Source organism: Staurois parvus, unplaced genomic scaffold, assembly GCF_062004578.1.
Source record: "Staurois parvus isolate SC_StPar_1 unplaced genomic scaffold, SC_StPar_1.0 ptg000013l, whole genome shotgun sequence".
Classification (NCBI taxonomy): domain Eukaryota; kingdom Metazoa; phylum Chordata; class Amphibia; order Anura; family Ranidae; genus Staurois; species Staurois parvus.
The window spans coordinates 10920001-10926018 of record NW_028317809.1 but is presented as its reverse complement, the minus strand read 5'-3'; the positions used below and the strand labels follow the sequence as shown (position 1 = coordinate 10926018).

Sequence of the window (6018 nt, the reverse complement as noted above, 5' to 3'; positions counted from 1 at the left end):
TGAATTGGACATTTTGTTACCATATGCAATAATATATGCAAGTGAGTCACGTGAGCATTTTATTGCTGGCAGTAACCTTTAGTGAATTGACCCCATATTCAGTGTTAATGGGGGAATCCCTCCCGCAGCGTTATTGTATTCTAATGGCAAGAAGGCTTCTTGGCCAGCAGAAGCCAATGATCACTGCCAGCGGCTATAGCCCCCTCCTTCCTCCTGCAGTCTCCCGGGAACTTTCACAGGTCCCAGAAGACTGCCAGACCAATTAGGAGGTGCAGCATGACTCATGTATGCACACTGGGCACCCGGCTGTGAAGTGGCAAGCTGTCACAGCCTGGTGCCCACAACTGAGATGCCGGCGCCGTGGAAGGGAGAAGGGACAGAGCAGGTGAGCACATCGCTGGACCCTGGGACAGGTGAGTGTGTGTTTATTAAAAAGAACAAAAACTGTAGCTGCTGATTTTAAGCCCTGGTTCACACTGATGCAGTTTGGAATTTGCTGCGTTTTCAGTTTGAAGTCCGCACTGCATCAGAATTGCACCCCGTTTATGCGAACCGCTGTGGGTGTGTATGTTAAGTTAACAACACCCCAAAAGCGGTCCGCAAATCGCAGTGCGATGTGCAGAATCGGATCACATAGATGTGAATACCCATGCGATCCGATTCTACTTCGGACCAAAAAAAGGGTTCTGCGCGTTTTTGGTGCGGTGCAGTGCAAAAAGAGCCATACACAATGTATGGCTTCAATTGCACCACACACAAATCGCATGTGATTTGCACAGGAATGCGATGCGGTTCCTGTGCGAATCACATGCGATATACTGCACCGCAGATATGTGAACCCAGGCTTAATAAACACAAAAACGGCTGGAATCTGCATTGAAGTGGTTTTAAAGGCTGAAGGTTGTTTACCTTCATGCATTCTATGCATGAAGGTAAAAAACCTTTTGTGTGCAGCAGCTTCCCCAGCCCCATCAATACTTACCTGAGCCTCATCAAGATCCAGCGGTACGAATGACAGCCTCGGCTGTCCTGGGTCTCTTCCTCCTCATTGACTGGGACAGCATGCGGGAGCCATCATTCTATGCATGAAGGTAAAAAACCTTGTGTGTGCAGCAGTGTCCCCAGCCCCCTCAATACTTACCTGAGCCTCATTAAGATCCAGCGGTACGAATGACAGCCTCGGCTGTCCTGGGTCTCTGCCTCCTCATTGGCTGGGCAGCATGCGGGAGCCATCATTCTATGCATGAAGGTAAAAAACCTTGTGTGTGCAGCAGTGTCCCCAGCCCCCTCAATACTTACCTGAGCCTCATCAAGATCTAGCGGTATGAATAACAGCCCCGGGTGTCCCAGGTCTCTGCCTCCTCATTGGCTCGGACAGCATGTGGGAGCCATTGGCTCCCGCTGCTGTCAATCACAGCCAGTCAGCCACTGAGGAGAGGGGGTGGGGCCAAGCCGCAGCTCCGTGTGCCCCCATAGCAAGCTGCTTGCTGTGCAGGCACCCAACAGGAGGGAGGAGCTAGGAGAGCCTGCGGAGGACCCGAGAAAAGGAGGATCCGAGCTGCTCTGTTCAAAACCACTGCACACAGCAGGTAAGTATAAACATGTTTGTTATTTTCTAAAAAAAAAAACTTTAGAATTGCTTTAATTGAATGAGCTGAAGTTAGAAGCTGATTGGCTACCATGCACAGCTGCACCAGATTCTGAGTGCTCCAGTTTTAGTAAATCTACCCTTGTGTTAGGACTTCTCCATAACAGGGGAAGTTTTGGCTGGTTAACAGTTATTTTTTCTTGCACTTATCAAACAGATATATATATATATAAAAACGTTAAATGGTATATTTAACAGAGCAAAAGAGAGCAAACGAGAAATGTGTTGTTAGAATGTACGTGCACTTTAAGTGAATTAATTGCCCTGCTTTTTAAATAAATCTTGCTCTATCTAAATGAATCAATCCATTTCAGGAAGGCTATGTGACATTTTCAGTCTTTTTAAACACGTAATTTACTTCTTTCAATGAAAAGAAAAAAAAAAAGCTCACTTGCATTGATGCCTGAGAGCTAGAAAATGATCTGGAATGCTAGTGCTGGGCTGGATCAAGGGGTAAGCACTAGGGATTTCTCTCTAATGAGTAGAGTCTGAATCTTCTAGGTGATAAAGTCTCCAGCTCTCAGCCCCCCTACCCCCCTCTCTCTTCCCTTTCTGGCTCCCATCACCCTCTACTTCAAGTTAGAAACTTTTGGATGAAGAATGTGGGAGGCTGGACTTCTTTCTGCACCCACCAGCAGACACTCCCCCTGCCCAATTTGGGGGAAGCACTACCTTTCTTTCCTCCCAGGGAACACATCTTTACTCCTTTCTCTTCTGTCCAGTCTCCACTAAACAAAAGAAGCTCTGGGCACTTTACCACCCTCCAGAACCTGAAGGTACATACCTAGCTCTAGCTGGCCATGGCACACTTACATTGTAGTTGCATTTTAAGTTTTCTTGTTTGGTTTTGTTTTTTGTTTTTTTTTTCTTTTATGTCGCAATTTATTTGTAATTGTTTGCAATGTATAACAGTGATGTTTATGTGTTTTAATGAACACAAAGTAATATGTAGACTGCACTGCCTGTGCAGCTCAGGATCTTTGGAAATGTAAAAAAGGGCAATTTCTAAATTTTAATTTCTAAGTTCCAGATGTGCTGTCTGCTGAAGCGAGCCAGTTGCTATCGCTCTGAATTCCTTGGCAGTTGAAGGGTGTGCAGGGAACAATAGGATAAGGTCTCCATCTCATTGTGTATGGCTTTTCTGTCTGTAGGAGCTATTTGGTCCTGCGGTGGCTTTATTGTTGTAGAAGAGTTTGTCAGCTGTAGTGAGCTCAAAGTAGAAGTGTGCAGTGTCAGCAGTATTATTAGCCCAATTTAGACAATCAAGGTAAAGTTCTGCTTGAGTCTGGCTCCTTAGTCAAAGTTTTTCCACTTCTTCCGATCTTTGGTAATATCCCCTTGTCCCTGGCAAATGTGCATTGCACGGTTAGAGCAATGGTTTTGAATTACAGTTCTTCATTATTATATAGCTTTCAATCCTTTCTTGGTGCTTCACTTCATTGAAAAAAAAAAAATCTTTAGTTTTTTTTGGCGGTAGTAGGAGTTATGATGGCCATACATGCTGCGATTTTATTATGTGATCAATGCAGGATTCGATCAAAATTATCAAATCATAGCCATATCTTCCCTTATGATTGATTTAGATTTTATTTAGATCAGAATCAATTATTATTATCATTATTATTATTATACAAGATTTATATAGCATTATTAATATACAGGATTTATATTGCGCCAGCAGTTTGCTCAGCTCTTTACAATATAAAAGGAGACAATACAACAACAATACAGTTCAATACAAGAGGGTTAGGAGGGCCCTGCTCCTTGGAGCTTACAATCTAACAATCAATCAGTTTGATTGACCAAGGTGGAAGATGATTGATCAGTTAGGATCAGTCAGCAGCATTGAGATGGTTTGGTCATTGATACGATTATATTTTATTTGATCAGATTATGCGATTGCGTGGTGATCAGTAACTTACAATTGTATCAATGACCTATCAGTCATAACCTGCTTCCCCGTGTGTGGTATATCGATTGGTTGGGTTGTCAACCAAAGGTCAATTATTCCTATCAGAAGAAACTGATCATTTATCAAAGCGTTTACAGGCACCAAAAGGCTGATGTCACACGGGTGAATTTGTAACAGAGATATGTCGCGGTACAGCAATTTGCAGCTGGCAATCAAATTAAGTCGCTGGCGCTAATGCTATAGCATTGGGTTGTGCTCTGCTAAGAGTCAATCTCGAGCATCAATTTGTAGCTAAGCCATATATGCGATTGAAGAGCGATTGTCGCTGGCGATTTTGCCTTCGATGTAAAATGCTGCTGATTCTTGGTTGCTGGGTGACAGAGCAACAAACTGCTTTAAAAATTGAAAACTTAGCGATTCAATAGAAAATCATTCAGAATTTCTTAGCAAGAACGTACTAAAATAATATGAGGGGCGGGTAATTGCTGTAAAAAAATCACCCATGTGACATCATCCCTACAGAAAATTCTGACATTGATTTAATGTATTTAATGGACTGATTGGTATAGGGTAATTAGCATTGCCTTTGATTCCATGCTCGCAGACTACAATGCATAGTTTGTCTTATAATTGCTTTAGTAATTAGGTCTCTATACTATGTTGATGAACACTGATCCCTATAAAGAAGGCTAGATTTATATGTACTTGAAACATGCTGTATTAGGATACATCTTGATTATATATATTATACTATATTGATCATATAGATTTGGAGGCCATAATGGAAAATCTGTGGCAAGTGATATAAAGAATTGCCAGCTCCACCATTTTCTGTGTCCTGTATTTTATATCTGCTAATTTGGTAAATATGTTATATTGGTTTAGTGAGCAATAAAATGCATATGCTTATCTATCGAGTACTTTGTGCATTGATGCTAGTAGCTCATATTATTGTATCAGACGAACCACCTATAAACTTTGCACAGGACTCAAGTATCAGGCGGACTATATTAAATGTTCATTTTCATTCTATGAGTCTTACGCTTATGAACAACTGTTTGAATGAGAGAATTTTTTTTTTAAAAAGGGCGCGTTCCATGAGATGGCAGCAAAGGGATGTTACTAGCAAGTGGAAGACAGGGCTGTCCTGCAGCAGTGGGCTCCTTCTGAGCTAAATCTAGGCTTTGTGTTAATTATGAAGGAAAACATCTGCATATATCTGCGATTGTGAACATATTTAACGTGATAATTAAATAATGTAGTTAAAGATGAGCGCTCAACGCTCTCATCTAGGTAGTAGGTAAATAACTGTTATTGATTATGCCCTAGTGCCTAGTGTGGTTGAGTAAGCATACATCTGATTTACATATTGATTTAGAAATATCTCACCAATAAATTCCATCGTGATTTTCACAGCACTCAGGAGCTGACACTCTAATGTGGAAGCTATCCCAGTCATTCTGTTACAGTCACATAAAATTGTTTATAATACATCTTGAAAGTTATTTATTTATTTTATTACAGGTACTTCTATAGCGCCATCAATTTACGCAGTGCCTTACAGATATATATATATGTGTACATTCACATCAGTCCCTAACCCTCAAGGAGCACACAATCTACGGTCCTGACTTACATTCACACATACACATACTAGAGCCAATTTTAGACAGGAGCCAATTAACCTACCAGCATGTGGGAAGAAACCGGACTACCCGGAGGAAGCCCACGCAGGCACAGGGAGAGCATGCAAACTCCAGGCAGGTGGTGCCGTGGTTGTTGTGCTATACACAGACATATGAATCCATTTCCTGGCCAGGAAAAAAACGGTTATATGTTACTGCAACTGGGATCTGTAATAATGCGTAACAATATGGAAAGTCTGTTAGTATTTATGCGTGACATAGCTGAACTTCACAGGGTCATGTAACATCTGCAAAAAATACAGGCATTTGCCTTTTTTTTTTCCAGAGCCAATTCACCGTCCCATCCACATAAAGTGAACACCCACTACATTGCCTTGGGTACAACCCACTTCCAATATGTCTCAATAGAGGGATTGTAGGTCTGCCTCTAAAAATGCATTTGATAGCTAAACAATTTTTCCAAATATTTGCATAGCTAAGTCAGAGTGGGGGATGTTAAGTGGAAAGTTAATGCTTGATCTAAAAGAAAAAGTTTAAAAAAAAATCAGCACAAGGGACATTACTTACTATCAATCAGATGTGTTCCTTGTGCTGCTTGTGTCCTCTGATGACCCCCCTATCCCACCTTTGCAAATTTTCAGTGCAGAGCCTGTCATATGCACTCATCAAGCTCTTTCTGCCCAGCTTCTCCATTCAGTGCTGGTTCACACCAGAACACAGTGCAGGAAAGGCGTGTAACAAGCATGTTTCCCACACAGCACTCAAGATACGCTACCTTTGCGATCTGATGCTCGTGCCAATGTCATGGTAAC

The 6018-nt window shown here is 41.9% G+C and overlaps 1 protein-coding gene across 1 annotated transcript in view; it reads left to right on the top strand.

Annotated features, from left to right (window-relative positions):
• The first annotated feature begins 2310 nt into the window (after positions 1 to 2310).
• The window catches only part of LOC149473602 (fibrillin-2-like), a 238911-nt gene continuing 235203 nt past the window's right edge, over positions 2311 to 6018 (top strand). Inside the window, exon 1 of the mRNA XM_089675603.1 lies at positions 2311 to 2424. The gene's annotated coding sequence lies outside the window, so the exon portion shown is untranslated. The remainder of the gene's footprint in view (positions 2425 to 6018) is intronic.